Source organism: Ostrinia nubilalis, chromosome 1 (genome assembly GCF_963855985.1).
Source record: "Ostrinia nubilalis chromosome 1, ilOstNubi1.1, whole genome shotgun sequence".
In the NCBI taxonomy this organism is placed as follows: domain Eukaryota; kingdom Metazoa; phylum Arthropoda; class Insecta; order Lepidoptera; family Crambidae; genus Ostrinia; species Ostrinia nubilalis.
In genome coordinates this window covers 17705592-17717169 of record NC_087088.1, presented here as the reverse complement: position 1 = coordinate 17717169, position 11578 = coordinate 17705592, and the positions used below count along the sequence as shown (strand labels likewise).

General features: G+C 37.6%; 1 long non-coding RNA gene across 1 annotated transcript; it reads right to left on the bottom strand.

Annotated features, from left to right (window-relative positions):
* Positions 1-3608: 3608 nt before the first annotated feature.
* On the bottom strand, positions 3609-5005 carry LOC135076537 (uncharacterized). Its single transcript, XR_010258294.1, has 2 exons — positions 4643-5005; positions 3609-4339 (listed from the first exon to the last, which is right to left on the bottom strand). It is a non-coding gene; the product is annotated as an uncharacterized LOC135076537 (long non-coding RNA).
* Positions 5006-11578: the final 6573 nt, after the last annotated feature.

Here is an 11578-nt window from a genome sequence, read left to right as displayed (position 1 = left end):
GAAAAAAATTCTATAAAAAATTTAAAAAAATCTCAAAAATTTTTTGACCTCTTTTTTGTCGATAAAAATAGATCTAGTTTGATCTATTTTCATATGTACACTTTAACGTGACTCACACTGTATATGTGTGTTACATCCAAAGACCGTGAACGCTCATTGAGGGAATAACATTTCTTATTTCATTAACTAGTTACAGATCTCTATTTTAACCCCAACAGAAAAAAATAACATAACAAAACGTAAAATGTATGAATTGTCAACACATCCATTTAAGATCTTCATGTTTCTTTAGACACATTTCACAGGCAGAGACTAAAATTTTGTAAGGTTACTTTTAATTGAAATATGTACATTTATGCAGACCGAGTGGCGAGCAAAAGCTAGTCTGTTTATCTTTTGATAACTTACATCCAGGCAAACTAATTTTCGGCTTGACTGTACATATTATCAGAAGTTGGCTACATAATAAATAACATTCCTCACTTTGAATCAGTGATTGGAAACAAAATGCGTCGGCCGGTAGTCTTCGTTTTGTTACTCACGGCTCTCACGGTGAGCACAGTTCGCGCTTGTTCGTGTTCAGGTCATAAAGAATCTGACCATTTGACGTATATAGGAAGGTTACTACATCGATTATTCTGCCAGTCTGAGTATCAAAACCTTCCAGCACAGCGAAACCAACAGATTGTATTCCCACCTCCGCAAAACTTTCCTGAACAGCCTGTATATATACACGTACCACATCCAGGTTTGTATAACGGGCCGTATCCACAATCATTTCCACCACAACATCCCTACTTTGTTCCTATGTTCCCACCACAGCAGCCTCTACCACCACCATTTATGCCTCAATATATTCCGAGGCCACCGCCCATCCCGCCATATGGGCATCATAAGCAGCCTATACCAGTAAATCCTCAGTCTCGACCACCTTTTTACCGCCCAAGTTACACAACATCTACACAAGCGCCAAGTAATCTAGAAGACGATATATACTGCGATAGAGCGGCCATCTTCGAAGACTTGGCCAGCTTCTGCTCCAACCGAACCTCAGCAAACACGCTTCTTGGAGGTAGTGACATGAAGTACCTCGTCCGGATACCTCTGCCACGGTACAAGGATCCCTCTATAAAGGTGGAGACGCGTTACCGAGTGGTGATGATCACCGCGTCGACTAAAACTGGTTTTACGCACCGGGAGTTATTGGTCGCGCCGACTTTTGTCAAAAGTAGCCATTACAAATGGCGGCTGTTAAACGAGTCACTCTTCATAGAGTTTCAAATCAAGGATAATGGTGCGTCCCTGTACAGCGTAGCAATGTAGTGCGTTTATTGTGTTTCTTGTAATGTACATTATTATGTGCCCCGTTCACCATCTCTGAGTAACGTGCAAGTACTCGTTGTTTAGGCTGAGTTGTACCACCTAACTTTGACGGTAACTATGACGATAATCGATGCTTTTTGTATGGAGTTTTTTAAAAGTAAGATGGTGCAACCCAGCCTAAAAGTGGCACTGTCAAGACTTAAAATACTTCTTACTTTTACTTGCCAAATAGTGTTAAGGAAATAACTACTCAGAACTTTACTCGGAGATCGTGAAAGAGGCTCTAAGAACTATGTGTCTACCTATGTACTTATTAAATTGCCTTGATAAATAAATCAATACATTACATTGTTTTATCATTTTACCCGATTGTAATCAACGTAAACTTTCCCTATAATAGCTATACATTTGACTAAACATGATTATCACGTAATAATGTTTTAGGATATAATTGCATTAACTCTGATGCAGCCAGATAAATTACACTAATCCCAAAGTAAAATCAACCAAAGTTTTTATTTCGAATTTTAATATTTTTTCGCAAACAATAAACACTTTTTCTGAACACGAGTAAATTGCAGTGTCCAGAAGAAATAACAAGAAGCGGCCTACATTTAAGGAAATAGTCCTGGAGCTATACTTTTTTTTATTATATTTTTTAAAATTTGAATACCTAATTGCGCTGTAGGTAATTGCATTTGAGTAGTAGAATCAATCCTTTTAGTTTGATCGTCTACCAATAGGTCACTTTGTATATTCCCCGTAAAGGATTTCAATTTAAGTTCCAGTTTAACTGTATAATCTATTAACCTACATTTCTTTTTTCGTCTTTATGCCAAATATTGGGAAAGGCATTGAAAACTAAATAAATAGTAAAAATAACAAATAGCTTTAAAAAAGTAACTTGCAAGATTGTAAAGTAAATAAAAGCTTGTAAAAAAAGCTCTATGTGCCAAAGTAACGCCGCTCTGGTGACAAATAAATAACTGGGTATTTGTGTTGCCTGTCTCCTGTACTAAAGTTAGTAATAATATCTGCAGGGGGCCGAATAGTCAGCATTGTTCAGCGCACAATGGGGCAGGCCCGGCAGGCCCGGCAGGCCCGGCAGGCCCGCCTTGAGAACAATCTGAATCTATAAAGAAAAGAATCGCTTCGTTGTCTTTGGGGTGACTACGATTCGGCGGAAACTGAGTCTGTCCTATTCCCGCTTTTGCACTTGTGCTAATTTTAGGGAGTAAAATCTTCATAATTATTAAAACCTCTATTAACATTCTAACTGTCTATAAATAGGTACGCTGCGTCAGATAGCGCTTTTTTAAAGGACGCCAGAACGGGTGCTTAAAAATAATTAACTTTCCTACTAATATTATAAATGCGAAAGTTTGGATTTCTGGATGTTTGTTACTCTTTCACGCAAAAACTACTCAACGGATTTTAATGAAACTTTACAGTATTATTGTTTATAAGCCCAGAATAACATATAGGCTATTAATTATGACGATATGTGACAACAAACATCCAGACATCCTGACATCCATACTTTCGCATTTATAATATTAGTAGGATGCAAATTTATATAATATAAATTATCCTGTACATCATGTTACTCATGTTAAATGCCTAAATTTTAAGGTAATCGTTACATTCGAGTAAGCGCTCTACAACTATCGTCACTGAAATACCAATGTGTAAATAATGTGGTCACACTGTTTGCGTATAGATCTATAAATAATATTGTAAAGAAGTTGTGTTATTTTCCTAAAATGTTTTGGTTCTTCCAAATCTCGTTTTTCCTGATCTAGGTATTGTTAGGTCTACAAACTTCCCGAGATATACCCTATATCACAGATAAGGGGTCATCCATAAAGTACGTCACACGTAAAGAGGGGGGAGGGGGTTGACAAAGTGTGACATGGTGTGACAAGGGGTGGGAGGGGTCCTAAGTTTCGTGACATCACATTTCAATTGTTTCAAATATTTGATTTAATGTTGATTTCATAAAAAAAATACTTAATTCAAATGGAAATAAAACTAATTTCGGAACTGCTGTTAATTTAATAATTTTTCGATGTGAAATTGCAAAACATGTGACGTCACACTAGGGAGGGGGGGAGGTCTCAGAAATGTGACCACCTGTGACAAGGACGGAGGGGGGGTCAAAAAATCATGAAATTTGTGTGAATATTAGGGGCCATCCATAAAGTGCCCCTAATATAATACCTATATTATATTATATACATTATAGTGTTTTACACTAGACATAGGAGGAAAACAAACAACTATAATTAAAATGATTTATCTAACTTTGTAATTATAATAGTTTTAGAACAATACAAAGTACACTAAAACATCGTGCTAAAACTGAACTCTTCAGGACGAAGCACACTTGTCAACTCGGAAATGGATCGTAACCGTATCAAATTGAGGCGGTCAGTATTCTTTGTATGAAACTCCGTACTGCAATGCAACGCACACTTATCCGCACCGTCTATGGCTCGCCTCGCGGATGACAGCACGGCGAAAGGCGAAAAGGTTTTGATCCCTTGCTGGGTTGATAAGTGTGCTAGGACCTTAAAACTGACCTCTCTTTATTCTTCGCCTTCCTAATAATATTCTAAAAACTTTACCTTTTTTCAATTACACTTGCATCTTCACCGCAAACATTGCACTTGAAATTTCTTCGAAAGAATATCGTTATGTATTCACGATTAGAATTTTGCCAAAAGGAAAATGGTGCGAAGGCAGTAATTTGTGGCAATATGACCAGCTCTTCGTACTTTTTGCCATCATGAGCCACTGCAGTGATAGTCGCTACCCGATACTTGGTGCGTATGTTAATGCTTGTACGGTCATAGTCTTTTGATGGTAGTAATACTATGATGGAACATCCGCCCTCGTCGAATCTAATCTGTGTAGTGTTATGGCAGAACGATTGCAGGAGCTGGTTAGCGTCGTAGAGGTCACGGTACACATGGTTGAAGGGATCGGGAGGTCTCGGCGTTTGGACGTGTATTTTCTGAAGTAAAAAAACAAACAGTCATTATTTTTTAATTAGGATTTATAGATTTTATTAAAGAATGTATTTTTCTACATCCCATAATTTATATTATTCATGTTTAATAGACTGGTTTACAAATATAAGTAAATTTAAAATTGTTTAGTTTTTAAAAAATGCATAAAATAATTTTTATTATTCTGATCGGACTTTAAATAACCCACAACAAGAATATTGTAAATGATAATAATTATCTGACTGAAAAGTGGCTAAAACTTATTAATATTGCCTATAGAAATAAAAATACTTCTAATAAAAACTTACGGTATCAGAAACTGGTATTGAATGTGCTGTAACGCTGAAGTCAATGATTTTCATCGTTTTTTCTGGTATATGGATATGAAGACCACCCGGGCAGGATATCCCACTGTGTGTATGTTTTCCATATTTTTCAGGAACGCCATGGTCATTTTTCAAACTACTGCTGCGTTCTGAACTATACATTATCGTGACGGTACTTCCGATGGCATAAAACTGGTATGACGTAAAGTAAGAAAATGTAAACTGAACGGCACATGATGACCTTCTTTCCTTGCACACTGCTAAAATGAGACTGGAGAGACTTGTAATTGATTTTAAAATAAATCTGAATGAAGTAGCTATAGTGTAAAATACCGAACACGTGCGTTGCTGATGCACTACTAGAATGACCGTTGCATTTTCTACGACTCAAATGTATAGTTATCTCGTGTATAACTTTCCAATTAGACTAGTTGCCCGCGCGGCTATGTCTGCTTTCCTTTTTCAATTAATATGATTTATTTACCTAGTAATTATTTATTTATTTGTCTAGTACCCGTAGTACAAGCTTTGCTTAGTTTGGGACTAGAAGCGCAGTGTAAAATGTCCAAGGATATTTATTATTATTTATTTATTAATAGGTACAGTTACTGTACATTGATTGTTGTGGCGGAGATTTGGGCTGACACTGTAGGTTTGTTGTCGACTCGACAAGATATGTACTTAAGCCTATTTGGAACTTTTCTGTCAGATAAACTGCAACTTTTGATTTTACAGATCTCTGACAAAGATATCGGGCTGAAAACCGTCAATTCTACAATTTTTTATCTATTAGATAGCTATCAAAAACTTTATCAGGAACCTATGAAACTGGCCCTCAGTTATATTAAATTAAGTTAAAAACACAAAGAGGTCCTACCTAAGCTTGTATTAACAGAAAACTTATTATAATATGTATTTAATTAATGGGATACTAATAAATAAATGAAAGCCTGGACATCATCAATGTTTATTTATTAATTTATTACAAAACACAAAATTGCTATAATCAAGTTCCTTTACAATAATCTATATCTGTACCTTCAAAAAGTTTACATTTAAAGCCACACCGTCGTATACCCATTTCACATGTTGAGGGTCAACAAACGTCGGTACTATGACCAGCTCTTGGTAGCTTCCGCCATTTCCAGACGCTGTGATGGACACCACCCGGTGCTTCATCCTCACCTGGATGTCTTCCTTCTGGAACCCTTTGAGAGGCACATTGATGCGATAGCTGTCTCTACCAGTGGTTTCCCTTGTGGTATTATGGCAGTAATATTGTAGATCCCCGTAGATATCGTTAAGGTCACAGTGTATCTGGTCGAAGGGATCAGGTTGAGGGGTTGTTGTCTTCACAGTAGTTGTAGTTGGCACCGTTGTTGAGCTGGTGGTAGCAGGTGTCGGTGTGGTGTGCCACGGATGAATGAACCCGTGAACTTGGTGGTACTCCCAGGTGTGAGGGAAGTTGTGATTATGATGGGGATGGTGGAAAGGATGATGATTGGATGGAAAATTGTGCGGACCAGGAAAGCTTGGTGGGTGATGGAAACCATGATGGTGATGGAAGTCAGGGTTGTGATGGAACTCAGGGGTGTGATGGAACTCAGGGGTGTGATGGAACTCAGGGGTGTGATGGAACCCAGGATTATGATGGAACTCAGGTTTATGATGGAACCCAGGGTGGTGATGGAAAGGGTGACCGTGGTGGCCGGAATGGCCATGATGACCCCAGTGACAGTACACTGGTAGAAGACACAGCAAGAACAGGAAAACTTGTTGAGGCATGGTGACTCGACTTGCTCGCACTCGGTCGTATAACTGAGCAGGAACGTATAGACTTTGCCGTTTTATACGACACCGATAACAGCTGCATTGTTTATGCTAAAAATACAGTCAGTAATAAGACAACATTCACGCGCATAAGCGGAGCTTACAGCGGAAATCAAAGCTGAAAGCATTGTGGATTCAAATATCTAAGTAGACCCTTTAGAAATTGGAAACAGATGACAATATTGTGACGGAAGTTTAAGCTTATTTCTACACACATGCCTTGCTGTGGTTGGAATCTGACACCATTGAGTGGTGATGACAAAAATCTTAATTCATTTCTTTCCGCTTCAGCTCCGCTCCACTTAGCTTCGCGCTCCAGATCAAGTTTACAATAAATCGTATGATAATACTAAAATATCGTAGAAAACCCATCTCAAAAAATAATAAGTAAATAAAAGGCAATTAAGGAACTATTTTGCCTGAAACACAGTTTTAAAGCCCTCAAAAAAGCCTAGCCTAGCTTAGACTGAAAACACAATCAATACAGGGTGCTTATTGTCGGCCGTTTGGTGTAGTGGTTCAAAACGGACTACTATGCCGAGAAGTCCCGGGTTCGATTTCCGGGCAGAAATTGAAATGATGAATTTTAATTTTTGTGACGGGTCTGGGTGTTACTATGTATAATATGTATTTATTAACAAAAAAAATTAAGTATGTTTATATCCGCTGTCGGTCTGCTTTTTTTGGGACTAGAAGCGCAGTGTAAAAATGTCCAATGATATTATTAAGTACCTTACCTTAGTACTTCGCATTATTTTAAATTCAAAATAAGTCAAATTAGGCTTATACTGCTTGTACGCAGTAATTTATTACTATCTTTTGTAGGTATACTTAATATGTAGTTCACATGGAATTTACGTTTAGATAAAGAGGTTAAAAACAACCTATTTTAGTAAAATGATATCTTCGGGTTTACCGATGAGCGCATACCTAATTCTACAATAACAAAATAAATATTTCTCGCTTCATTATTGATTTATTAATTTTTACATAACATTAATTAATTAAATAATGATTGATGATAATATTTTTTCGAATCGATTGAAATGCTAGGGCAACCGCTTTAATCATTAAGTATTTCCTTGTGTCAGATAGCGTCTAAAAATAAGTAGGTAACCGGTGGAACTGTTAAAAGCTTCAAATCAAATAATATCTAAAAGTTCATTTTTAGACATAGTGCCAGTTTAAGGAACTTCAAGATTTTCTGCAATTGAAAAAACACTGTCCGTATTTTAAAATCAGTAATTTTATTGTCCTCCTTTGTGTATTGAATTGATAAGAAAATGAATACAGTATTATTATGTTATGCCTAACCGAGCTCGCTCGTATCTCCTGGCCGTATAAAGCCAACGGTCAGATCACGCGTGCTCATTCGTCTGAGATTCACCAGCATTGCATCACGCGCGGAATAGGCCAACCGCCTGAAATGTATTACTTCATACCACTAGCCTTCTTGGCAGTCTGCACGGGGAGCTTTCTCCAACCCTCGTGCCCACAGCACCGCTCAATAAACACCGACCATGAAACACTATTCGACGACCTGGCCCAAAGAGTTTTGGAGCTAGACAAGAAGGTTAACCATTTCAACGAGATGCACTCCAGTACTGCTACAAAGGAGATCGTCGAACCAGCCCGCTACATCATCGAAGTACCGTTAAAAGGTTACGAAGACAGTGACGTCATCATCAAAATCCGGAAGAGTGTCCTTCAGATCAACGCGAAGAATGGAGTCAAGGAATACACACAAATGAGACTGCTCCCGACCTTTGCGAACGTGGATAAGTCTACCTACACCCTCGATGAAGGTGTATTGCAAGTCGTCTTCCCCATCAACAATGGGCCCTCCACGTGCAATACTTACTCTAGTGATTCTATAAAAATCGTCCCCAAATTCGAATTGTTTACTGGCCAATTAGGACCCCGTATGGGATGGGACGACGAGTAAAAATAGAATAATTGTGAATATTGTGTACTTATCATTATTTTGATATTTCAAACTTAACGTAACACAACGTAAGCTTAATCATACGTTAATTAAGTTTGCTGATTATATTTTTATGGGTAAACTCGCTGTATCTTTTATTTTTATTAATAACAACTTTAAATACTCATAACAGAAGCACACAGAAGCTTTGGCTGGTAAGACTGACACCCGGGTTGGGATCTCAGTTGTTTTTTTTATAGAAATTTTCTTCTCCTAATTTGATAGCATCACAAATGTACAAGAATATGGGTTAGTGCCAACCACCCCGGTGCCTCTGTCCAGCTAACGGATGAGTGCACCTCTCGTTCATTAAAAATAAATAAATGTTTTTTTTAATGCAAAACAAGGCAGGTATTTGACCACAATCGTACCAATGTGGAAATAAATGAATACTACTATTGTGTGTTTATTTACGATAAATACTTATTACCTCTTCTCTGGATTGGATAGGTAATTGATAGTCTGAATATAAATAATAACTTTGGACATTTTACACTGCACCATCTATTCCCGAACTAATTAAAAATCTTGTCCTATGGGTACTAACTAGTTAGCGTTTTATATCAAGGTCTCCCTCAAAAATTTTAACAACGATAATTCCTGCGCTGCCCCCATCCAGGTGTTTCACGCGACCTTCACCTGGTCGTTATCCACCTAGTGGGGCCTGCCCACACTAAGTATGTCTTGCGGCCCATGGTCGTCACTCGAGAACGGCTACCCCAACGGCTACGTTCTGCCCACTGTCATTTAAGTTTGGCAATTCTGCGGGCTACGGTTACTTTGTATATTGTCCCGAAGCAGTGGTAGGGTTAATATTGGGACGTGTAAAAGTGCTTTTTAAAAGCCTATTTGCAAAAATAAATGAGTTTTATGAGTTTTTTATAGATAACACTTCCTTGTCACCACACAAGATAAGAAAAGAATTAATTAATTTTGTAAAACATTTGAGCAAAGTAAATAAATGTGCTTGTGTCAACTACTGTGGCGACAACAACAAACCTTGGCCATCCCTGACTGTTAAGTCCATCCTACAGAATACAGATAGTGTAAGGTTATCATGGTCTCTGTTATCTGTACTGTGTGTACCATTCCCAAACCACTTCTTGACCTGGCTACACGCGTCGAAACTCTTGCAATGTATCTGATATTACTATTCGTCTTGGGACTGGGTGCGCCCAGCTATCAACACCACCACCGCGACCACACCCAACACCGAGTTGAATACCTTGCGAACATCTTCGAAGAATTAGCCAATGACGTCATAGCACTCGACAGACAGAGCATGCAACTCTGCGAGGCGCACTCGATCGGTTCCATCACAGAACTCTTCGAAGAAAAACGGTTCACTCTCAAGATATCCCTCCAAGGGTTTAATGACAGTGACGTCACCATCCAAGTCAGACATAGAGTGATGTATGTCAACGCGGTGAATAAGGACCCTGTGGAACATTTCTCAGCAATCAGAGAGCTGCCAGCATTTGTCAACGTTCCTGAAGGAAAGTTCAATCTTCAAGATGGAGTTTTAGAAGTGGTGTTCCCCACTAGGAACGTTTTGAATAACTCTTGCGATCCTCACTTGAATGTTGATGTTGTAACATTGAGCAAGTTTGAACAGTTTTCTGGTCAGACAGGACCAAGGTAGAGAGTGAGGACTAACTTTCTAAAACACCGTCACGTTTCTTATAATATTCTGTGTGAATAAAGCTTTTTCAACTGTATAATGTGTAATAAGAACTGTTGCTTTAAGTACGTTATTTTGTGGTTTACTATAAATAAACAAGAGGTTAATAATAAATCAATGCTCGGAAGGAAAACAGAAAACATAAATACAAATGTACCTAAGTATGTAAATATTTATTCACTTTTATAGGTAGATTTGGTGGTTTGTATTTATTTAGTCTTTGTTGCACAACTACTCATTTGACGTAACTCAATGCTTCTTTAAACAGTTTTATTTTTTGTAACCATAATTTGGTTTAGAGGTTTTTCCTGGCCTTGAACTCAAGTACAGTACAGTACGAGGCGAAGAAGATCGGCAAGACTTGGAGCGAGATCAAACACATAGCTCAAGACCGAACGCGATGGAGGACTGTTGTGGACGCCCTCTGCCCCATCTAGGGGACATTATTTTTTATTTCAAATTTTCATCTAGTTTTAGAAGCATTTTAACATTATGTAAGGTCGCAAAAAAACTTGGATAGAATAGAATAGAATAAAATAATTGTTTATTTGCATAAAACATGGTATACTACTTACATGGTAAACATGTATAGGGTGACATACCTACATAAATAAATATTATTAAGAGAACTCTTGTCTTGTTTTGAGCATACAGCTTTAGGACAAATAAAGAGTGTTTCCCAAATTCGATGTCGCTTTCATTAATCAACATTAAAGTTAAATATTGAGGATTGCCCAGGATATTGAGGATTTCACAAATCCTTTTATATTGACTGAGGAGCCCCAGTAATCTTTTTTTCATTATATTTCCATACTACTAACAAATTATCGATTTTATGTTTTGACTCTGACTAATCAATGGCAAAGAGCACGTTATCTAAACCTGCTTCTAAAAAATAACGGACATTTGTTTTGAAGGCCAATTTTATCTTTGGCTGGATTGCGCCATCTTACAACGACTAACGTAAAAAGTCAAATTCCATACAAAAACACCAGTTAAAAGACATTTTGTATTTAACCTACACCGCACTTACAGCTTTCTGCAAGATCCAAAGATTGACTGGCGGAGAATGCTTTTAGCATTAAGTCCACCTTTTGTAAGATATTTATTTTGTGCAATAATGTGTTTAAATTAATAAAGAAATTGAATAAAAGGTAATCGCTTAAAAGAGAGCTCACCTTGGTTGGTATCTGTCTGTTACACAGAGAGTAAGTAGTTAAGTAAACAAAGAACCTAATTGAGACTTAATTTAACCTTGCTTTGATGATCTAATGCTCAGAAAGAATATCCTTTCTAAGCATCAGATCATCAAAGCAAGGTTTTCCAATTAATAAGAAACAATACCAAAAACATTCGCAAGAAAATACCCAGTACGATAAGGGGCAGGTCAGCGGTCATCGTTATCAATGTTATTATCATCTAT